At 47.7% G+C, this 25,075-nt stretch overlaps 1 protein-coding gene across 15 annotated transcripts in view; it reads right to left on the reverse strand.

The window, feature by feature from the left end:
* Positions 1–25,075, reverse strand: part of HIVEP3 (HIVEP zinc finger 3) — a 304,681-nt gene that overhangs the window by 136,503 nt on the left and 143,103 nt on the right. For all 15 annotated transcript variants that reach the window (XM_068657516.1, XM_068657517.1, XM_068657518.1 and 12 more), the window contains one exon: positions 2,328–2,407. The gene's annotated coding sequence lies outside the window, so the exon portion shown is untranslated. The remainder of the gene's footprint in view (positions 1–2,327; positions 2,408–25,075) is intronic.

A 25,075-nucleotide genomic window follows, 5' to 3' on the forward strand; every position in this document is an offset into this window, starting at 1 on the left:
CTCGGAAGCCTGCCGGTGAAGGGCACGCTGGCGGCAGCGCAGCACGCAGTGCACATACCCCTCCTTTCCCAACCTTTGCTTACATTTCATCCCGTCTACTCTGACTCCAAGGTTTAATAAAATTGAATCCCAGCATGTCTTGAATTAATTAATTAGATCTCGTTCCAAGCCACCGTGCCAATTTCTGCAATTACGCTGTTGCCCACAGAGGAGCTCAGAGAGCGGCTGCATCCATCCCCGAGCAGCCAGGGGCTGGGGAGCTGAGCCGCAGCACGGCAGAGGGGTTGGTTTTAAAGCACTTTGGGTTTTCTCCTCCTTCACTTCCCCATGAGAAAAACTCCTGCAGTGTGACTGGTTGTGTCCCTGTGTATCACGAAGCCAGCCCTGCTCTGCTAAGCACCAGGAGCACAGCCCTGAGCCATGGAGCAGAATTCCCCTGGCTGTAAATTGAGTCTTTAGGCTTCAAAATTGGTGAGTTTGGGCTAATGGGATAACTGGTTTCATCAGTCCATTGGCATCAACTACAAACCTTTTGTCCCCTCCCTATGTTCCTAAGTTTGCTTCCCTCTTCAAGTCATCTGCAGCAAAGGATTACTTTATCCAATAATCTAGATATATATAAAGGTAAAAATATTTTTTTTTTCACCAGGAACAAGTTGTGGATATTTGAAGGAATTTGAGATATTTTGACAAGATAGTCAAATTATTCTTTGCACTGATCTATCCCTGATAGATGATTTCCAACAAGTGTGACATCCCCACGGACACTCCATGGAGTCTCCTCAAAGCCAACACAATCCTGCCAGCACTTCTAGCAATCTTTGCCCATCTTCACTGCCACAGCTACGAGAAGAGCAATCTCAGGTGCTCAGTGACCACAGCGATGAGTATGGCATCATGGACAGATGTGGACAGTGGGACAGGAGATACTTCCTATTGCCTCATTGCCCATTTTGCACCACTTTATGCAGTATAATTAATTCTGACCTCAGAAGAGTCTCATCAATTTTGCCTGCTGTCAGTGCATTGGGCAGGGACCCTGATGAAGTGCACTTGTTTACAAACACATTAAACCATATCTAAAACCCATTGTTTCTCGCTCCAGCTGCCCAAGTACTTTTTACTCAGCTCCTGGACCCATACCAAAAGTAAAAAATGACAGATTGCCAAAAAGACCAGAGACAGAGGGGTGGAGGGAGGGATGCAAAGCGGCTAGACAGCACAGCAGATGAATATATTATCCTGCTGCCTCTAGGAATAGAGGTCAGAAGCTGGACCAAGTTGAAGAAAACACTTGCAAAATTAAAGGTCAGTGAGATAATGAGCTGTAACGGCTGTGGAACAAGAAGTATTTTTCTGATGGAGGAGCTCTGAGCTCTCACTGGAGTGAGACTACCTGCTGCTCCCAGAGGGGCAAAATCTGTCCCCTTATATTAGTGTTGGCCATTCGGACCAAAGATGTGGCTATGCCCCATGGCAGCATCCTCCCACCATTCTCCTCTTGCTGTGTCCATCCCTCTCACATCAGCCCAGTGACTCTCAGCCCTTAACACCCTCGCAGTACACATGCCCAAGCCCTGCGTTGTGCCACCATGAACATGCTGGTGGTCAGTGTCTATGCCAGCAGCTTAGCATCTCTTGGAGGGTTTTGTAAGAGCTCCATGAGGCTCTTTTCCACAAACTTCCCTGAAGTTAGGCAAACAGCAGCCCTAAGAAGAGCATATCTTTATCCATAAGTGAAGAAACTTGATGAAAGTTGCAAGATGCAGCTGCAAGGGAGAGCAGGTAAGGGAGGACAGGATTTGGGCACCATTTTTGGGCAAAAAAAAAAAAACAAAAAAAAAAACAGCAGCCTCTACTTCTAAATATTTTATATTAGGAAGTTGCTGGTTAAAGAGCCAGAAAGAAAACCACAGCAGCAGGGAGCAGGAGAGGTGACCTCCGCATCTCCTGGGATCAGGCAGTTCCAGCAAGCACCCGTTCAGGAGCACAGGGTGTTTCGGCTGGCTGGGCAGCTCCAAGCAAGACCAATGACACACAGTAAACAGAAATAAATACATAAAAAGGGACTGAAAGCATGGATCAGTCCTTGCCACTCAGAACATCCTTTTGAATGATCAGTCACCGGACATCTCCTCTTGCAATTACGAATTCCAGCAAGCGCATCAGATCAAAGGGGCATAAAACCGGCAGAAAGCCCTGCAGACAGCTGAAACCCCCAAACACCACAGCGATGGGCCCTGCAGCAGATGGCTGCAGACCCTGAGGTCTCCCCATGCTTCCCAAACCACAAAAGTGGGCACTGAAGCCGTGGCTGAGCCTCCTACCTGCTGGCCAGCTGCTACAGGTTCATCTCCAAAGCTTCGGGGAGGCTCAGGTGTTCCTGCGGTGACCTGGGAGAGGGAGCCTGGGGAGAAACACAGGAGACCTTGATGTAACGTGGTGATCTGAAATAAAACATTCATGCCACAGGCCACACATCCACTCCAACTATGACAGCAACCCATATGTTATTCTACTTGTTCCCACAGAGACATTAGGGCTTTTCCCTACTCGCCCTTTTGCTCCTTTCCTCCAACCCTTCTGTCACCATTTTGGACTCCTCTTTGGTGGCATTTTGCATTTTGCTGCCCCTCATTTTGTTCTCCTCAAGAGAACTTCTCTGGAGAGGCACATTTCCCAGTGGGGCTGCAGTGAAGCAGGCTGACCCCCTCCTCGCTTGCTCACCATTGCCCTTCACGGTCAGAGCAGAGCTGCTGCTTGTGCAGCCGGGCTCATAAATGTTTCATCTGAAATAGTTTTTGAAGAATACCACTGCAGGGATTTATTTTTTTTTTTTTTTACACACGAAACTACGCATTTCCAAACGTACAGAGAGAAGGCGCAGGGGGCCAGCTGGTGATGGGCTTTGCAGCTCTTCTGAAACCAAAGACCCCGAATGGGAACCAGACCCCATCCTGACCCCATCAGAGCTGGACCACGCAGGTGGGCACAGACCCACAGCCGTGTGACAGGGCAAGTGGCTCTCGGCATGGTCGGGAACCCTGGTTGCCCTCTAACCCCAGGGCCAGCAGGGCTAAGCCTGAATAGGAATCCAAAAATCACAGCAGGTTATGGGAAGATGTTCAGGAAAAAAATATATAATCACTAACCTGAGTTTTGGCTTAAAACAGAACTAAAGAATAAGTTAATCTTATTGCTCTTTAGATACTCTTATTTTTCTTTATCTCTTATTATAGGCCTAAAGAATAACTTAGCCCTACTGTCTGATTAAATTCATTTTTCTTGTTGTGCAGGAGGAAATATCCAAAGACAGTTCATACTCTGAGGATTTAATGGGGCTAACGCTGTTAGCCCATCCAGCAATTCTTCATAACATCTTCCTCACCATGCCTTCTGCTGCCAGCAATTAGATTAAATAATTTTAAATCTGCATCCTTATTAGTGGCTTCTCCTGAAAACGTGTTGGCACACGCATGCAGATGCACAGAAAGCTCTGTACAATGCTGTTGCAAAAGCACACACAGACACAAATGCCATGGCAGGACAGGGCTGAATATGGACAGTCAGAATACGTTATATTATTGTGACCAAAAAGCTAAAGGCACTGGTGAAACAAAAACACCCTACTTAATAATGCCAGACAAAGAAAAAAAAAAGAGAGAGAGAGAGAGAAAAAAAATATATATCTTCATCTTGCCGCTGTCTTGCAAAACAAAATTGTTCAAATTCAGCAAGTTACCCTTGCATGCAAAAGTGCTACAAAAATAGTTTAAGAACCCATAGAGGTGGTGAGTAAATGTTGATTTTACACAACACCACGAGCATGGATCAATTAGTTCCCGAAGCACGTGCTATAAACAAACATCCTTTTTATCCTTTCTTTTTTTTTTTTTTCTAAGTTCTGTTTAGGGACTTTGCTGTCCCTTTCTTAAACCTGAATTTACCTAAGGTTTCACAGGGACCTTGAAGGCTCAGGTCTGTTTCCATCCTGCTCTGTGCTTGCCCCCACTGAACCAGGACACCCCCCCTGTGCTCCCTCTTGACACACACACCCCAAGCTCCACGCTAGGGAACACAGAGGTGGCTGTGCCACCGTGCCCATGGGCACTCAGTGATACTACAGAGCCCCGTATCCTGGTCAGCTTCCTGAAGGGAAACCAGGAGACATCTCTGCCCCTCTCCCCATGATGCTGCCCTGCCAGACTCCAATGCAATCAGAGCCTGTCAGAAGACCCCATCCTGCATTATTTATACCCATTCTTAAGCCCATGTGCAGCTGTTTTCTTTCCTTCTTCCTTTTTTCCGTGCTCTGAGCAGTGACATCCAGCAAGGGGGACAGTGCAGTCATCTTCCAGGGGAAGGAGACAGGTCCATCTCCCCATCTCTTCCCTGCCCTGCTTTGTTTCAGCCCTTTCTCACCCCCCAGAAGTGCAGGAATTGCATAGTAAATCTGATGAAGCAAATGAGGATCTTGAGGTCCCCAGAAGGGTAAGGACAGGGTGCACTGCCCCATCCTCCAGTGCACCTTCACCTGGGAGGTGCAACCCTACAGGGATGAGTGCCCCTGCTCAGCAGGACCTGCCTGACCCAGGTGTCAGAGGCCACTCAGATGGGAAGGAGGGTGGCACTGCCCACAAAAAGTCCCCTGCAACTGTCCCTCTGCCCCAAAGGACAGTGATACCGTGATATGTGCTTGATACCAGCATCAGGAAGCACGCCGTGGGCTCCCTGCTCCCTGCACCACGCAGCCCCGGGTCAGCCTCCCCCAGACCCAAAGGCTGTAGGGCCATGCCCACGCACTGCTATCCTGGCAGATTCACCCTCGCAAGGAGCAGCAATGTGTAGGCCAGGCAAAGAAACAACCTAACATTGCCCCAATTGTTTCCAGCACCCTAATGAGCCAGTTCAACCCACGCTTGTACTGAGCTTGCAGCCCTGGTGAGGTTACGGGTACCCGCTCCACCCCACTGGTGATCGATGCACTTAATTGCATGTCCAGGAGTGCACGTGTGGGTTCCTGCAGGCATTGCTCGGGGAACGCACGGAAAATCTGGCTCTGGTACAGTGTTGCTCTATTTTACCTTCTTTACTGCTTGAAAAACATTTGGCCGTTGCTGAAGAGAGCCAGGCTAGACGCATACATTACAGCCCGCTCCAGAAATAGCACATGCTGGCTTGCACAATTTTTGCAGCTAAAAAGCTTCCTTTCAGCTCAGCAGCCTGTCCCCGGCCGTGGAGCAGCTCTAGAGAAGTCAAACCACGGCTCCGGGGCCTGCGGCTGGGGATGAATCATTTCAGGCAGGTTTCCTGACACTGAATGCAGGTGAACAAAGCGTGAGCAGGTTTGATTTCCTCTCCCTCAGTGCCAGCGCCCGGGTATCTTATGCAAAGTGTTTAATGAGCTAATTCGTACCTTGGAGAAGAAGCTGTATGTCAAAGCTGAGTTTAGAAAGCAGAGGTGTACGGATTTAATACCAGGCCTGGCAAAGAGCTATCAGTGTGCTGAGCAGGGCCAACCTCACACAACCTGGGTATCACACAGCCGGGCCTCAAAGGCAGGTCCATCTGCAAAGCCAGCTCAGCCCAAGGATTTTCCTTGGTATCCACCACTTTGAGCAAAATACGATGGTTTCTGATGATACGGGCCAACCCCACCCACAAGATTGGTGCAGTTTGTGTTTTGGGTTGGATTCAGGCTGGTGAGCTCTGGATAAAAAGCTCCTCATTTTCTGTTAGGGGCTGAGGCCTCCAGTCAGCCGTGAGAGGGAAAGGAGCAGAGTGGAAAGTAAAACCAGTTACTGGAACAGGGCACGGTTACATCGAATTCTGACCTTGCTGGAACCCCATCTCTGAATAGGGGCAAAAGATCCCCCACGGATCTCCAGGTACCGCTCAGCACAGTCTGTGACCATGTATGCAATCATCACTGATTGCCATCACCTACAGAACACAACGAAACAACTGCCAACATCCCAGTCCATGCCTACAGACCCCTTTTTGCAACACAAACCTACCAGAAGGGCTGGAAAAACTGAATATCCCTCACAATAATCCAAACCCATGGTTGGTATCAGGAGCTATAAACCAGCCACTTGATTTGAAGATGTGCACCACATTCCTGCACCCCATCCAAGATGCTCAACACAGTATCACTGGCATACCCATGCTGCAGCACCTCCACAAGGCGTCCAGCACCTTGATGGATCCAGCTTGCATTGTGCTTTCAGACTGCACAGACCCATAGTGCCCACACCTCTACTTGTCTGGGATTGCCATACCTCCAGTTATCCAGTCACAGCTGGGTTTTGGACTATTGCATTTCTAGAAATCCACCAAAAATAGTCAAAGGATTTTTTTTTTCCTCCATTCCCTCAACACAGCATCTGGGTGGAAAAAAAAAAGATCTAGGGTATCCTAGACACAGGTGTGTGCACTGAGGCAATCGCAGGATCACAAGGATGTCAGGCTTCCCTTACGTCATGGGCTTGAACTTGGAACATGACAATCCAACATAAGCTGTGCCCTCTAAATCTAAACATGAAGAAATGCAGGGCACTTTTAGGAGTGACAGGACTTCCTAGAAGATCCTGATGTGCAGGGGTGGTGGTGAAGAGTGCCAGCACCCCTGCAGGGCAGGATGCGGCCCCAGCAGCAGGCAGGGTCACGAAGTGCACAGGAAGACCAAGCACTGCCTACAAGGGGAAAGCAGAGCTCCCTCCCCTCCTCGGGGCTGCTTTTATAGGCAAGGCTTTCAACCACAGGCCAGCCGAAGAGCAGCACACAAGGACCATCACGCATGTGTACATCTTGCAGAACACGCGCGGATTGCTGTGCCTCTCCTGCTTTCCCCTTGCCCTGGGAGAAACCCCCTCTTTTTTTGGACAACAACACTGCTGAGGGTATCACGCGGAGAAAAAGGGGAAAATAAAGAGCACTAGTAGTATTCAGCCTGCTACAGGGGACAAACGCCGCTGACTAGCTACCACAAGTACCTCAGCTAGAGCCTCCATCTGCAGGGAAGGGCTTCTCAAGGCCAATCTGGGGCTTTGCTGCTCACAGCCCCAGCTCTCAGCAGAGTCTGACTGCATTAGTTTGGGTTAGAGGCTGCAGGTCAAAATCTTCATCTGTGATTTACTGCTGCCTGTGACACCAGTGGCTTTACCGGTGGCGTTAAATAACTGCGATGCTCTGGGGACACCCACACCAGCAGGTTTTTTCATCCCTTACCACCACGCCACGTCAGGGCTGGCTGGGCTCTTTCAAACACCAGAGCAGCAGACAGAGCCTCGTGTGCCTCTCTTTTCCTAGTGAGGCATTACAGACTCTTTATATCATTAACCCAGACATTTTGCCTAGCACACTTGATTTAGAGCTTTTTTTTTTTTTTTTTTTCAGGAAGATTAAATAAATAAATAAACCCGAAGGCAGCTGTTTGCCTCCTGGATTGCAGCGAAACTTCGGTGCTTTGCAACCTGGAAAACAGAGTCCAACATTTTTTAAAAGTCCTGGCTGGTTGTTATAGCAACATATGCATGTGTGGATGTGTGTGCATGTAAAATAGACTCAGACCCAGGTTGTCACGGGCAACAGGAGTCAGCTTCGAAGTCGAACCAAACTTGCTGCCTTGCCTGGTGTCATGCGAACGCCGCAGCCAGCTCCGACGGGGCCGGGAGCCGGGAGCTGTCCCAATATCTCGCTGCCGGTGCCAGTTGCTGGCTGAGAGCTCAGTGCCGTCTCGCAGCTGATTCAGCTCCTTAAGAAGAGGGTAATTTTCTTTATCCTGTTTGCTTCCTCCTCCCTTGCAGGCTGCCACAGCACCTTAACCCAGCTGGGTAAGACAAGCTCATGGCTCCCTCCCAAACAGATGGCTGCAAGGAAGGTCCAAAAATAATCTAACCCATTTGCCTGTGCATTTTGAGCCTGCTTTGCTGATTGGCAGACCCTCCGGAGACCACCAGAAGAAGCAGATGGTCAAGACATGAGATCAGAGCTGGAGACGGAGATGTCAATCAATAGGTTGGAGTGCCAGGCTCGGGGACGTGGTCGGGAGCAGGCAGCTACAGCAGCACCACGCAGGCGAGGCTGCACGGTCCCATAAGGACAGTGTGTGAGTAATGAGGCTGGCTGCAAAGTCTGGGTTTTGATTTAAGAAAAAAAAAAAAAAAAAAAAAAACACATTTCACAGCCTTGTCATGCTACAAGAGGCAGCCCTTATAACGTTTTGCACCCCTGGAAGGCAGCTGATGTGCTGAGCCTCTGTCAATTTCCCCAGAAAACTCCCATGCAGAAGTAGGCAAAAAAATAATAGTGAAAGAGCAGTGATATAGCCACTGCAGAAACAAGAGCAGGGGAAAATCTCAGGAAATCACAATTGTTGCAATTCCTCTGGTGCTGGTGGTAGGCTCTGTAATGAGCCTATTCTGTTTTTTGTTTGTTTGTTTTTTTGTTTTAAAGATAAATAAATAAATATATATATATATTCAGTATGTCTTTCTGGGTCTTGGGCTACAACCTAGCTGCTCTGGTACTGCAGAACAGAACATCAAAAACAAGGCAACAGCAAAATTATCCCCTTCATCCCTTTGCACAAGTGTTTAACCCTTTGGCCAAATGTCTCAGGGTGATGCATTTCCACAGCATCCTTTGCACAGGGTTTTAACACAAAAAAACTCCGGTCTGGTCCAGAAGCCTATTTTGGATGAGGGATGCAGGCTGCAAAATGCAGTCAAACTACTGCTTGTCCAGGAATTTAGTGACATGGTTTAGCGGAGGACTTGTTACTGCTAGGTCAGAGGTTGGACTCCGTGATCATGGAGGTCTCTTCCAACCTAGATGTTTCCGTGATTCTGTGAATAAGCAACACAGTGACTGGAACACTTATGCCTTCAGTGAGGCTGAAGAAGACAAATCTACATTTCAGTTAAGTGTAAATAAATAAATAAATAAGGTGGGAGGGAATAAAATTCTGCAAATAATTGATGGGTGTAAACACCAGATCGGAAAGAAATTATCTAGAAGGGGCACTTTGCCAATGGAGTAGGTTATGGAAAGAAGAGCTTAGCCTGAGTACTGCAAAAACATGCTGCCAGGGAGAACAGACACCGGGGGGACTGGAACACCTCCTGAGGAAGGTGGTGGAAGACCCATTAGCGCATTCACCATGAAGCTGGGCAGAGCCCTGGAAAACACTCTGTGATGCTTTGCTGAGCTCTGCCTCCTGGGACAAGGAGCGCACCCGATCTAGCATGCCTGCTCCTGCTCCCACAACTCCAATCCCCGGCATACTCCTGTAGTTTTTAAATCCTCCTGATTTCTTCATTCATGTTCACTTCTACAGCAAATCCCTTTTCTAGCGAGAATATCATGTATGTCATCAATGACAGCAAACAAAACCTGAAGACATTATGTTCATATCCTCTATCCTGCTGTTTGGGATTTTTCTCCCCTTTCTCCAGGGACAAAGCTTGCACCAGCTTAGCAACTTTACTGCTATACTATAAGGTCCTAGACCACCCCACAGAGCTGTATGAAGTATTAACGTCAGTGCCAAATAATTTCATTCTCTTTTGTGATTTACTAGCTGCATTTATTGTTGATGCAAAGTGCTGCGTTAACAAACTTGGGAACATAAAGCCTTTTTTGTTGTAAAATTTGTCTTTATGTACAGCAAAAGCACCAGGAATCCTCTACGCCACCCAAACTCCTCTTACCAATGTTTCAGCATCATTCAAAAGGCACATGGGCTTTAGACAGATGTCTTTGCCAAGAAGAAAAAAAAAAAAAGAAAAAAAAAGAAAAAAAAAAAAGAAGAAAAGAAAAAAAGAAAAAAAGAAAAAAAAAAAAAGGTGCCTGTGTGTACGGAATGCCCAGGCATCCCACTCCAAAATCCCGGATGTTCACATCTGAAGCATCTGCACATGTGCCTGCAGAGCTGTTTGTAGGAACTGTTGCACACATTCACTGTGGCTGCTCGCAGATTTGGGGCCATGCATCCAGACGGCCAGTGCCATGCCATGGCCAAGGCGCAGCTTTCCCCCCGGCTGCTGCAGCAGCCAGGGGACGGGGTCAGGTCAGAGGGGGCAGCACCGGCTCAGGTCTGGCTTAGATTTACAGCACGGGTCATGCCTGGCTATTCTGGGACATGCCGGGGGTGGCCTAAGAAGCAAAACAACACCAGCTCTCATTTCTGCCTGACACTTGCTGCTTTTAAGGGCTTGCGCTCAGCCTCCCATAAAAGCAAATGCCCAAAGCCCAAATGCATCGCGCAGCGCCTGAGAAGTTTGGACCCTCCAACCCCCCCCCCAGCCACACGCTTCTCGTTAGCAGCCAGAGCACTATTGCACACAGCTGAGCGGGTAATTTTAGCTGTCTGCGGAGTGCCAGGAGATGACAGCATCCCCGAGGGACCGGCGGAGGGAGGTCTGCTCGGAGGCCCCGCCACCACCCCGCTCACCGAGGTCCAGCAGCCGGGTGCATCCCCCCGCACCCGGCACCACGGCTCCTCCAGGCACCGGCAGCACTTCCAAAGACTCTTTACAAGTAAAGCTGCCATGAATGCAGACGTTTGTTACCCCACAGCTTTATTTTTTAACCCGCGGTGCAATGTTGCTGTAAGAAATTGAATACTTGAGCATTAAGTATGTGTTACAGTGCTGCCTTATACAGCAGCAAAGTGATTAATTAAAATTTACAAGAGCAATCCAAATGCCTAAACATGTTTCTTGGCGGCAGCTCCTGTAACCCACTGCCAATAACATCTCGAGCTAACGACAACCCCAAAGTCAACCTCTGGGAGCCATGAAGAGCCTCTCTGAGCTAAGCCAGTTGGTAACAGGAGAAGAACGAAGAGATACGCAATTCTTCAGGAAAAACAAAGCACGTGAACACAGTAATGTCTGGGATGTTTGGCTCGCGCTGGGAGTAGCCCTATCCCAAGTCACAAATCCTGGCCGAAGCCCAGTTTTGTTATATACAGCATTGAAAATGCCGTATAAAAGAGAGAAAGAGCCAAGTTCACATCCAGCGCCGCGATCCACGAGATGCTGAGCACTTCCAGCCAGTGCTGAGCCGTGCCAAACACTTTGCAAAATCAGAGGCTAAATTATTCCCTGGGAGAGTTTCTTCACAAAGCTCCAGAGGATGCAAATATTGATCACGCTTCTTCCCCGCTACCCCCAAATCCGCCCACTGAATATAATCCAATAACTTGATACTTTGGGTAACCTTTGAAAACCTAAAATTGAAATTTCCCATGGGCATTCCTCAAGACTAAATTAGAGCCGAGGGGGTAAGACTGGGGTTAAAGCTGTTGATTTAAATGGAAAAAAACAGTCAGGAAAACATCACAGTCAACTGTGGCAGGTTTACAGAGGTGCAGCCCATCAGAGCCAGTCCAGTCACTGGAAACTGGTTGCATAAATCAAACAAACGAGAGTGGAGAGACTCTTTAAAGTCCGCTCTTACTGTTTGCTTCTCGTAACAACAGGTTTCACTTGCAGCATGTAAATAAATGCAAAACTTTTAGTGTGCTGAACTCAGCTACGCTGGCTGCTAGAGAAACTCCTTTTTATTTCATTATCATCATTAAACAGTCACTGTTTTGAAAGTACACCAGTTGCTTACTGGTAATGATTTCACTGCCATGAAATAAGCCTTGCAACGATGACTGCGAATCTTACTCATGGAAACACAGCTCATTTGTAACTTTACTTTAGACACTTAAATTAGTACGGATCAGCTCTGTCCTACTGGAATAATAATTTCAGCAGCAGTGTCAAAAAGCAAATGAAAAATAAAATGCCTTACTCCATGTAAAAATAATTGTGCTGTCCAACCGCTTCTCTAAAGAGCCCTCTTAGCTTTCCCCCCTCCAACTGGAAATTTGTCATGGCACAAGTCCTGCACTCGGGAAGGAGATCTTTACAGCTCCCATGAACATTCCCTCTGCTGCGCCAAGTTACACACACCTGAAAATCGTCATCTGCACTTACTTGGGGCTCAAGTCTCCGGTCCCTCTCGTGCACTGAACACTGGGCTCCAAATCCCTCCGCAGCCCCCATGCCTGGTTGTGGTGCCCCTGTCCTGCTCCCCAGAATCGCAGCAGCCCCTTGGGAAAGGAGCGCGCTGGGCTGTGGGAGCACTCCTACAGTCCTCAAGTCCCTGCTATTTTAGTGACCCATGACAATGCCATGGTTTCTGGTGTTTATAAGCGGAAGCAATGGCTCCTATCGATCTTAAGAGCCAGGCAAACATAATTCAAAACTCGAAACTCGTACAAATAAGATAGTGGAGAAGTTGCATAAGCACAGCTGGGAACTGAACCCAGGACTGACTCAGTCTGGCAAATCTCCCCAGCCAGACACATCCTGCTTGTCACAGGTTGTGCTACCCTCCCTGCTGGACCACCTCTCCAAAAGGAGTCCTGATTTTTTTATTTTTATGTTTTTTTAACCAGTGTGCTGGGAATGAGCTGTTTAAGCTAATTAGCAACTCTGACCTGCATTCCCCTGTAAACTGCTCCCAGAAAGAGCAGCTCATGCGGAGGGGACCCGCTGGTGCAACCAGTTAGTGCAAGCAGGAAAGGGCAGGTTCCCGCTCCTGCAGCGCTGCTTCTGTTTGCTTTTTCTTAAAATCATCGGAAGCGAGAGACAAGCTTTAATTAAAGAATGTTTATTTGCAAAGTTGAGAAATGCCAAAATTACAGCTGGCTCTACAAGCTTAATTTGTTCCATTGTGTGTATGAGCAGGGTTTTATTCAGATGAAGAGGTACCTTTTTTTTTTTTAATTTTATTTTTCCTTTTTTATTTTTTCTTTTTCTTTTTTATTATTAAGTTTGTGCAAGTTTTACAGGACTTCTGCCTCGCTGTGTTCCTGGATGGCCACTGAACAGGGTGGAGCAAGCCCAGAGACCAAAGCTAGCGCTATGTGATATCAGACAAGGCTGACCTATTATCTAGAATATCTTAATGTTCTCTTCATGCAATTGCATTTAAATTGTCAGATAATCCAATTCAGATGGGAATAGCTCTCCTCCCAAGCCACAGTTCATTGTCCTTAAAAGCACCAAACCCGGGGCTGGTCAGGGAGAGGACCGCCAGTGACCGCCAGCTGCGCTGTTACGTGGCTGTCAGGCTTTTTCCCTGCTAAGTCTTTAACCCTTCAGACTGACCACTGCATTAAAGTCTAGCATGGCCACTAATTTAGCAGAATCATCAGCTGCCCAGAGCTCAGATTTTGTCCCTAACCTCCGTATTCTGTAGCAGCCTGGCTGCGCAGGCACAGAAGTGGAGATGTGACTAAGAGCATGACATAAGTCCTATTACTTGGGTGTCGACACTTACAGAATTTGTCTATCTATAGCTTCAAAGTCACCTATGATGTTACTAAGCATCTGCATGTCTAAACTTATGGCGGTTTTCACCACGTTTTTGCACATCATTTCTTGAAACAAGGAGAAAAGCAGCTGCAAATGGGGGTGCACCTGGAACAGGAGGACCCTTAAGTAGCAGTGCAGCACATGATGGTGACAATACAGGTAAAACCAGTGCCCTTTGGCTTCTCTGCAGGCGGTAAAAAGGGGATAAAAACAGAAACAAAATCTGATGTGTTAATTTTAGTCTTTAGAAAATGGAGACAAGTAGGTTGGGAGCACACAAAGAGGCACACCGCCTGAGCAGGCAGGAGGGCAGAGGGGCTTGGGGTCAGGGAGAGGGGATGCTGTGACCCAGAAGGGACACCAGCAGCTCCCTGTCCTGGAAGGACCTGGAAGGAAACCCTCAGCAAGGACTGTAAGAGCCATCCTGAGGAGCTTCAGGTATTTCTGGTTTTGCCTTGATCTTGTGATATGAGTGGTGCAGATAACCTTCTGCAAAGTCCTCCCCTTTCCTTTCCTTCAGTTTTCTCCCTGAAGGCCTGAACAAGAAACTAAAATACCTGGAGGAAGGGAGCTCTGGGAACCCCAGATTTTAACTACGTGGTCCCAGGGGAGGCTGGGCAAAGTGGGTGTCCTCACCCAGCCTTCTCCTGTGGGAAGGCAGACTCAGGGGAGCTCAAATTCAACACCTGTCTGGATCCAGACACTGCAGCCTGATAAAGAGCTGGGCAAAGAAACCTTTATGAAAGTAAACAGGAGCAGAAATTAACTTGCATTAATCTCTAAATAATTAAACAAATATATTTATTCCACGTTGATGGTTCATAAATGCTCACTTACAAAAGTGACGTTTGCCCTGAGGATGCTGGAGTGTTTCACACACTAAAAACCCCTCTCTGTCTATCCTGCCCCGTCAGTCTGATCCTCCTGTGCTCAATTACTGCTTTTCAGCTCCACACTCTCAACCTACCCATTTTAGTTTATCACAATGGTGATTTTTCTTGTCTTGGTGTTTAGGAGAAGATCGGTCTTCCCAGAACAGCTTGGGTTGGAAGAGACCTTACAGAGCATCTGGCTCTGACCTCCCTGGGCAGGAACACCTCTGACCAGATCAGCTTGCTCCAAAACCTCTGAAAAGCCTCCAGTTCCTCCCCAGTACCCCCAGCACACAGGGAAGCCCCGCTCTGCTCCAGGCAGGCTCCAGGACTGGTCCCTGTGGCTGCTGCCTGCCCCTCGCAGGGCACTGGCAGGTAGGAGAGCTGCCTTGTATTTATCACTCCCTTACGGGTACAAGGGCACCGTGTCAGGAGACCCATTTAAGCTCTATTATAACTCCTTTTGACTGACAGGCAGAGAGTAATGAGTGTCATTGCCTGAGGAAGGCCAGACGTAAAGGAAGCTCTAAATAGACCTGTCAGAGAGATGCTAAAGAGACTAATACATCAACTAAATCAGCACCCGATACATAAAAATCTTTTAATCTACCAGTGTTTCGATTTTAAATGTTTACCAAGGCCTGGCATCTATAATGTTGCATAGGTAGTGCTCTTTTTCCTTTATAAATAATTGTAATGACCCTTCTAAGTATATGTCTGGATTTCTTTTCATGAAAAACAAGAAAAAGAGGAGGAGAAAAGGAGCGGCAGGCTGCCAGGGATCCAAATGCTTCAGTAGCTGACAAAAGACAAGAGAATTTGGGCTGATTTTTTTTTTTTCCTTTGGAATGATGAATTCACAAGTTGTTATGGGAACTAGCAGCACAGATGATGCCCCAAAGGAGCACTGAAGAATGCCTATAGGATCTGGAGGGATAATAATGTAACACAGACGTCTGTAATATGCGTGGCCTTCACCAAAACTGTATGACAATTTGTAACCTAATACTCACAGCGCACGGTCTGTGTGCCAGCACGAACCCAGAGCCCATGCAACACATCAGACCCAAACTATGTGGCTGGAGTCCTTGCTGGGGCAGCTCTGGCCCTCTCCCAGCCCTCCTGGCCATCAGGAGAGCATCCATCCTTGTTTGTTTATTTACTTTGACAACACATTAATTTTCCTTCGCGCTACCTCACATTTTCCAGGACCTCTGTGCTTGCACACTACTGTATCGCCGGGGAGGGAGGAGGGAGGAGAGCTGGCACCCGCACAAGCACGTGTCGGAGATTTGAGCAGCAAGGGAGACCCAGGGGTCAGGTTTTATCTCTGCAGAAGGCAGCCGAGGCTACCAGCTCTGCACAGACAACACGTGCACCTCTCCTTCCAGCCTCCTTTCGGGCGGTGGGAGGGGAGGTGGGAGGTGGGCTCAGACCCTCTGCCCCCACTCCTGTATGCCCCAAGAGCAAGGGGTGCTCGGCCGTGTCCCACAGCCAGACCTGCTGCTGCAGTGCCCACAGATGGCTCGCAGATGCTCATCCCATGCTGGGGGTGGACAAGGGCTTTTGCTGCTCCTGTCCCGGCTCTGCACACCCACAAGCCTGCTAGAAGTGTCAGGCAGGCTGACAGTCCCCCAGCACGGAGCGAGCAAAGGCCCTTGGGTTGCTTTCCAAATGGGAAAACTTAATTTACGAACACCTTCGTGCTCATTTCCATTTAAAGGAGAGTTACAGCATAGGCTGTAAGGAAGAGCAGAGCTCATACTACACGGATCACATCTAAACCTAGGGGTTAACTGTTGGTTAGTTGTATTGGATCTGTGGGTGATACATAAATCTAGCCAAACCTGGAACTGCAGCAATCGTGCAAGGTCCCAACCTCGGACAGTGTTTGTAGAACATATCACAGCAGATACTGCTGGCCAGATCAGTGACCCAGATGGTCCCAACAGCTTGCTGAAAGCACCACAGCCATGCAGCATCCTTGGGACAACCCGCTGTGGGAGCCCACCACAGACAGGCCACGGTAACCTGGGGCTTCCAGAGCAAAAGCGACACGTGCATGGCTTGACAAGCACTCAGCATGCAAACTGTTGCCATGGAAGATGCAGGATCCCAGCAGGAGTGCTGAGATGTTACTGAGCTCTGAGAAAAGCCCTGATAAGAAGTGCTACCAGCAACTCAAACCCGCCAGCACAGCCCTCAGCTTGTCCCCGTGCTTTGTAACTAGCTTACAAGATATCCTGAATCTATAGGAAAATGCTGAAAGAGGTGTTCAAAAGAAGAGCGGGGCAGAGTCCCAACTCACTGCCACCTGCATTTGCTCGGTACTGATAGCTATGAGATGGGAACTGCTCAGGGACTGGGCTCTGTTTGCAGGTCTCCGTGGGGCTGCGCTCTGGCGATGAGGACAAACCTCACCGTGCCTCCCCCGGAGCTGCCTCTCACGCCTGGAAGGAAGTCCAGCAGCGCTGCCAAGGCACCTCGCAACCCGCCTTCCACAACCTCCTCTTTGCTGAGCTGTTCATGCAAATGCCTACAAGTCTCCTGACAGCATGCCAGGCCGGGCCCGGCCGCGTTCCCCCAGCCCATGCGTGGCCGGGCAGGGGCAGGCCGCAGGGAGCCGCGGCACCAACCCGCCCTCCACGGCCCACACCTGCAGCAGGGCCTGCCCTGAACACGCTCTCCGGATTTATGCCCGGAGTGTATTTATACACAGGCTATAAATAAAGTGCGTGGCTCGCCAGTCAGCCCCACTCCGGCGTTCACCTCTTCCTTTCACCTGCCCACTGGAGTCCATCAGCCCGTGCTGTTTTTCCAGCTGCCCTTTCGGTCTGTGCCAGGAGAGGGCTCTTGGTCTCCTTCTCCTTTGTAACCTTCAGCACACCAAAAGTTGTCGACTGCATCAAATGGGCACAAAAGGAAACATTCTCTGCACCAGAAGCTTGCAGAAGCCACTCTAGGGAGCCCCATTACTTGTACAGAGGACAGAATAATTGGTGATTTTCTCTGTGTGTGCTGAAAAACCTTTCCTGAAACTTCTGAAACTTGGGGGAACCAGAGAACTGAGGGGTTTTAACACAGTACCTGCAGTTTGCATTTATCTAGTGATTTTCTGGAACCTCTTGCCAAATGTCTGGCTGTGCTCTTCCAGAAGGTAATAAAAAGCCTGCACCATGCCTTCTCTGCAGAACTACTTAATGGGGTTGGGAGGTTTGCTCTCAATTTCATATCAACTCCAAGCAAGAAGCGTGCACGTTCTCAGTATGTGTTGCACTTTCCTCTTTGTCCAAGCCACCAAGCCCTGCTCCGCCCTCCACCCACAGCCCCAGCTCTCCCCTAAAATCTCCTGCACTGCCCATGGCTGGGTGCACCTCGGGCTGCCCTCCCCTCAGCCTCATCTTCCTCCCCAATGTGCCTCCTCCCCCTCAGCTCAGCCAAAAATCCCCAGCCTTCCCCCTGCGTTGCACCACCATAACCTGCCTGGCTCACAGCTCCACTGCCCTTTCACACGTGCTCTCCACCGCTTGTGTTTCAGTCCCTCCAGTTCCCCAGAAAGAGAAAGAAAAAAAAAAAAAAAGAGGAGAAAATGGTTTGGGGGCAGAGCCCTTTCCAGATGGGGTTCACAGACGTTACAAATTGTCCCCACCCCTCCTGCCTTCAACAAAAGCTTGAGGAAACTTGGCAGAGCACAGGTATCACCTATAAACTACAGCCTGTGGGGTGGGAACCATCCCAGACCGGGAGGCTTCCTCCACCACGTGGAACCGTTGTGCCCACCCTCATCTGCCTGACCCGGGTCACTCCAGGCTCGGGGGGTCACGCTTCAGGGCAGCCAGCTCTTCCCTGCTCCATGCTGGTTTTCTGACCTCTTGAGACATGGAAGTTAGCAAAGGAGTCACTGTGCCACACAACAACCCCCACTGCTCTGGTTGATGCTGGACTTGAAGCACTCACAACAACTGCTTTGCATAGCTCCCTCCAAGCCATCTCACCAAGGCAGGTTTCCCAACAGACCCATTCCTCAGGCAGGAAAACAAGCTCTTGCCATACTTTCTACCTTTTGCTCCTACCTGAACTTCAGAGCTCCTGTTGAGAGCCAGAAATCGTGAATGGCATCAACCATAAATCATCATACTTCCATCGCAGCTCTGTGGAAGCGTGTTGGACATGCTCCCCACACCAATATTTCTCAGGACCTGGATCAATTCCCCCCATCGTCCTCAGACCTTAGTCTAGAAGGAAAGGGTAAGCACAGAAAAGCAAACAATCTTTGCTCTTTTTTGTAAATCTGATGTTTAGGCATCTTCCCTACCAAAATCTGTTCTGCATACACACAGGTTCACCACATTGGTCTGCTACCATGCCTTTGGACACGTCAGATTTAGAAGGGTAGGAGGCAGAGCCACCCCAAGGTGTGGAAGGGACACAGGTCATTTCCTCCCATACTGGAAATCTCAGGCTTACCCAGATACCATTTCATCCCCAAACGTGAGGCTTTACCCAAGCATGTCAAGATTTTTTACGTGGGCAATTTGCCACTAAAGACAGCAGTCAGTGAAAGAATATTAAACGATGTACAGAGGAAAATACAATGGTCTGCTTCAGAGAGCAGCCTGGCCCTTGAGAGTCAGGACACTAACAAGGAATTTAAACGCTTCCTCTTGAACGGAGTGCATGCTGTTATAAGAGGACAGCCATGTGTCACTCTGGGTACTGACCCCCTCTTAATTATACCTGCTGCATGAGAAGGGTAATAAAGTAAAAGGGACGGAGAGGCAGCTCATAAACCCCTTCCTTTATCAGTACAGGTGCCACATGTGAAGCATCCTGAAAGAAAAAGCAGAGAGCTGAGTCCCTGCGTGCAGTACATAATTTGCTCCGATCAACACCCCGCTCGTCTGCGAGGAAACTTGGACTTTCCCTTGGAAACGCGCGCCGAGCACACGCTGCCAGCAGCGCTTCCTGCCCAGCCTGCGCGAGAAGCCCAACAAGCCGCCCTCAGCAACGCAGCGGTGCCCCCGCCACGTGCAACCCGGGTTTGTATTTCTTCCAAAAACTAAACACAAAGAAGGACAGACAGGCTTCCATCTGACTTTTATCAAAGCCTGGATGAAGGAAGACTTTCAACGCTGCCTTCCAAGCAGCCCTTTGTAGGGATGGGAGGATGGGTAAAAATAACTTGTAATTAGAGTCTAATGAATCAGCACCAGTTGTCTAGCCAACAGTGCATCAGCTCCCATGTGCTAGTTAATCGCCTGATATTCTTTTCATCATGCAAGAGCAGCACACTGGAGAATTCATGCGCGCTGCCCCCACAAATGTTTTTCCTTACACTTGCAGTGCAGGCTCAAACTCCGTTTCACCCCGGAGAGAAACAGGACATGACTTTACCAGACGAGGAAGTCCAAGAAACCAGCAAACTCGCCCAGCTTTTGGGGCTGATGCACCTGGAAGAGCATGAAAGCAGCTGCAGCTCACCCTGTTTTACCCATTTGTGGGGTTTTGCTGCAGCCAAGAATCGAGCTTCGTAAGCAAGGCCAAGCGTTCTCTGTGGCACAGCAGGAATAAATTCAAACCACCCCAAAATTCCTTGGCAGCAAGCCCCAGGCTTCACGGCTGCATTAATTCAGCGCGCTTCCATCAAATGCTTCTCATTCCCACCCCACCTCCCAGCGTACGCGCAGGACTTGGTCCCGTTGTGTTACGGGACGCGGTTCTGCGGGAAAGGAAAGTGCCGCGGCATGCTCCGCGGCGGGGGAAATAATGAAACGCCCGGGCTCTGCTTTTGAAGCTTGCATCAGCTCAGAAGAACATTTTGACTCGACAACGTGTCTGCCGGCTCCAGCGGCAGGGACAGATGCTGCCGCTCAGCAGAAGTGACATGCAGATGAGACGTTTTTATCCAGCAGATAAAATAATGAGTGCTCCATGATGTGGGAATAAAATCCCTTTGCTGAGGGCTGCCGAGCAAATTTGCAAAGTTTGCAAGGAGAAAAAGATTTTTTTTTGTTCTAACTGCATACTCCTGAGATATGAAAATTAAGCTTGATTTTTTTTCTTCTTGCATCTTAATAAAGCTCATATTAAAGACCATTTCTAAATCCTTCATTTAGCTTGTGGTTTCAACTAGGCAGAGGAGAAAAATGATTTTCAGCTTAGAGAACAATCAAAAATAAAATCAAGTTCAAGTTTAGTCAGGAAGGGTTGTCAAAAACATTGCTTACTTTGCTTCTACGTTGCTTTACAAACATAAAGGGTATAAAATATCAGAAGCTGCAGTTGCTGGAGATGAGTGTGGAGCTGCTGAGCTCTAGATTAAGTGTTTTCAGTCCAAAGGGCAGGTCCATGTTCAGCATCACAGAAGACTTTTTCTATTAAACCTTTTTATAGTCTTTTCAACTGAACTGTTATTAACAACACACAAACAACATGTATTCAGTTAAGGCAGGGTGAGAAAAGCTTTTGTTTTCTTTTTTTATTTTCTTTTTTTATTTTTTTTGTTCTCTAGAGAACCTGACAAGGGAAAATATGGTGAATAATTCCTGTAATTCCCCTGTAAAAATATGCAATACGAAAACTGCAAGCACATGCATGCACATACCCCGACGCTGAGCCTGCAGCTGTCATTCGTATGTAATACAGCCAGCGCACCCCAAACACTGCCGAAACTCTCGTTTGCTTTTGCACGAGTCAAATAACTGAAGTTCCAGACATGAAAGAAGTCCCTGCCATGATCGTGGCCAAAACTCATGTTCCTACTTGTTTTTAACTCCATCCTTTCAGCGATAGGCACAGCGTAGGCGATTGTCAGGGATGACTTTGGTATGACCTTTAATACTGGGAACAGGGAGATGAGACCCCAAGGGATTTCACAGAGGATACTGAAAGACCTTATCCCATTGCACAGGACAGAAAGCTGCTTCAACAATACGGAAGGGTTCCCGCAGATTTTGGTGGAAATCTGAGGGTTTGGTAGGTTTATTTTCCACTCTGAGAGCTCAGGCTAATGATTTCCCTTACTGTACTTAACTCTCATGAGCTCCAGCATCATTTTTCTGAACACATTATCGTCTATATCAGATAAATGGCTGAGATAATAGCTGTCTACTGCAGCATATTACTCAATGCAGTCTGACTGGGCACACAACATTCACAGTAATGATTTTTTGTTTTCGTTTTTGCTTGTTTTTGTTTGTTTTTGTTTGTTGTTTGTTTTTTGTTTTGGTCTGGTTGGTAAAGGTATGCAAAAAAGGACCCCACAGACAACTTTACATGTGCATTACCTGTTACTTATATTGTTACAAAGCTCATGGTAAATAAAAAGAAGGAAGCGTAAAATAAGCATTTGGGTTGGTTTCTCTGTTTCAAGCTTGTGATTTTTGGCTAAATTCCCTGCCTTTCTTTTAGAGCAAAGACCAGGTCAGAGGACGACATCCCAAAGGAGCAAAGCATTTTCCTTTTCTCTTCTCTCTCTTTTGGCCCTCCATTGTTCTGCTGCTAGAAGACCACAAGCTATTTCCATGGAAGAAAAAAAAAAAAAAAAAAAAAAAAGAAGAAGCTGGATGCAATACAGTGCTGCCATTTATCCCACAGAAAATGAGAAAACAGCACTGGTGGCAGGTAAGAGAATAAGAAACTTCAGGAGATGCTGCAAGGAAGGACCAAAGCCACGTATGGCCATGGGCTCAGAGCAGCACCCAGGTTGCAAACTTTATCCCAAAGGTCCCAGACTAGACATGGAATAAATCCCAGGTTTGGCTGGGTTTTAAAACAGATCTGAACTCTTCCATGTTCTCCTCCACAAAATCTGAGCATGACTTCCAGCAAGAGCAACACGTCTGATGGGCTCTGCTGGCTTTTGCAATGGCATCTACTTTGGAGATGTAGCACCCAGGGCTAGGAACCAGGCTGCTCACCTCTGTCTTGCCCATGTCTGTGCAAAGCACACCCATATATGACAGCTGCTGGCACGTTGGTATGCAGGGCTGGACAACTCATGTACAAGGTATAGGGGCGTTTGTCTGCTTGGACTACTTCATTCCCTTCTTAGGAGGGAAGGTGTGGTATCTGCTCAAAGCACGTGCCACTGGTCATTAAATTTCATGTAGCTAAGTAAAAATGTTAGTAAATACAGGTAAATATGATTATTTTTCTTCTTATTATTTTTTAGAAGCTTTCCTTCACAAATCTCCGGCAAGCCATGACTAACTTCACATGTGCACAGTTCTCAGAATCTCAGAAATTTCCAAACCACCACATTCTTAATCACAGACCACAATATCCCAGACTAGAAGTGGCCCAAGACAAAAACAAAACCAGGTAAACTCGTAGATGAAAAGCTACCTCTCCTCCACCCCTTGGCTAAACGCGCTCTGCCATCTCTCTTTGCACTTGAGCACTGCAACTTCCAGCAGCAGCACAGCCAACGTCAGCACAAGGTCAGACACGAGCATCACGGGCTGAACTCGCATGACCGATCAAACCCTCGACTCTAGAAGTAGCTGAGAGACCAACAGGCGAAAAATCCAGGCTTAGGGTTTGATGCGCAGAGCCTAAGGCCAAATAAAAGCAGCTGTTGAGAAATCTTGAGAAAAACAGAAAATGTGAGTATGGTGAGCCCAGTTTCAGGCCAAGTTGTGACATCACGTCTCACAGGTCTCCTCATGGAATAAGATGTTCCTTTGCTGGACTAAGAATAAGAAATTTTAGCCCTGAACAGAGGAGACATCATGTGGGAAAACACTTGTAATGCCTTTTATGAAGGTTACACATGGCATGCCTACATCATCCCCTTCAAGTGGGCTCTGTGCCTGCATGAATGCATCCCCACGTGTTGAGGGACACAAAGACAGAGCTGTTAGAGCACCTAAAGGAGAAGATTGGAAAAAAAAAGACCACAGAGAAAGCGGACAGTATTTGGCCTCCAAGGAGTAAAGCTCACAAGGGGTAACTTCCACCTGGGCTCTTCCCAAAATAAATGTGGAAGAACAGATGCGGGAAGGTCACCCATCCTACGAGAAGCATGGTGAGTTATCCCAGCCGAAGGGAAAGGCAAGGAGACAGGGTGGAGGTGGGATGTCTGCAGGCCAAGAGAGGGGTACAGCTGGGCTGACCATTTGTGTTGCTTGCACCACATTGGAAACATTTTGCACCTTGAAGGAATGAGCTGATCTTCTTTGATTTGAGCACCACTTTCCCCAGCTCCTGTCCCAGTGCCCCAGCCCAGCCTGCACGTGCTGGATCTGTCCCCAGCTGCCCTGGGGCGCTGTGACCCCATTAGCAGCGTACGAGTAGGGAGGTGGAGAAATGCCACCCTGGACGCCGTAAAAACTTGGCATTGGGCAGGGACCACCTGGAAAAACCCAGGGAGAGATCTCAGGCACAGCAAGACATGAGAGGACTGCTGTGAATCACTAATCCAACACAAATTTTATCATTTCCTGGAGTATACCCACAAGTCTGGGATTTTGTGTGCGTGTGTGTTCATGGATATGACAGAGAGAGAAACCGGAGGAAAGCATATGATGATCATAATAGCAGCATCTTTCTCTCTGCATTTATTAAAGTAACATAAGGCCAAGATCCCGCTTCCTTCAAGAGTTTTGACAGCGCCTTAGTCACCATTAAGATATTGATGTAGCATTATTTTCTCTCTAAGCCCCCTAATTTGCTCTCAATTCATTGTTCATGGGATTAAGCCCATTTTTTTTAATGAAAACACAAGAAAAGCTCAGTGACAGGAGGATGAAGGAAGTCTGTGCTATTCACCAGCCACCCAGCCACCCACATGCTATCTTAATTCATCAGCAGACAAAGCCAGCTCTTTGTCTTTGCAGCTCCCTCTATGCCATTCATTCACGGTGAGATATCGCTCCCAGTAATCAGAGCCTGCCTATACAGGGGGGAGAAAAAGAGACAAAAAACATCTAATCAGGCCTTAGACTTAGCCCCATTGTCACAAAGACAGCTCCTTTTTTAAAAACAATGTATATATAGCAATAGATCTCTATTAAGTCCTCTTTCCATGCAAAGTTAGATGGTACCTTATGTAACAGGCAGGCAGACTGCAAGCATTTTCTGCACTTACAAGACTTTTTGCCACTAAATCAGCTGAGCATCAGGGAAATAATAATATTAAGTCCCTAAGAATTACTGAAGAAAGGATTCCCATAGTTTAAGGTTGCTTTAACCTTTGTGTCTTCAAATACTTTGCTCTTCTGTGCTTAATGAACTACATATGTGGTTTGCAACTGTTAAGGGGTTAATCTCTAACCATTGTTTTAATTGGATCAACAATTGGCCTTCCGCCATTTCCTTTGGAAAATTATTCCACGATCTAATAGAAATCAGTGCCAGAAAGTATTTTCCTGAGATATGTGCCAGAGGAAACACTATGGGAATAGATAACAACCCAAGTTTCACAAGGATCAAATATTGCAATTATTATCATCAGCAGCCAGAGTCACGACAGCTACAACTGCATGTGGTCACACTTCCAAAGCTGCAGCATCCTGGGAATGAGAAGCTAGTGGAAAAACTTACTTTAAAACCTGAAGCTTGTACAAAGGAAGAAAAAGAGAAAATAAAAAAGCAATACCTAATTCTGCATTGCGCCATAATGCTTAGCAGAGGTACAGACAAAGGCAATATCCAGATCCCAGATGCCTATATATTTTCTTAGCGAACAAGGTTAAAAGTGGCTGAGCAGCAAAGGGAACTCTCTCCCCTTTTCTTCAATAGTAGCCATTATATTTTGCATTGTTCCATGTGCATCAGCCCAAATCTATACCAAGCTAGTAAGAAGAGCACTTTTTGTTTCCA

Source organism: Anas acuta, chromosome 21 (assembly GCF_963932015.1).
Source record: "Anas acuta chromosome 21, bAnaAcu1.1, whole genome shotgun sequence".
Classification (NCBI taxonomy): Eukaryota; Metazoa; Chordata; class Aves; order Anseriformes; family Anatidae; genus Anas; species Anas acuta.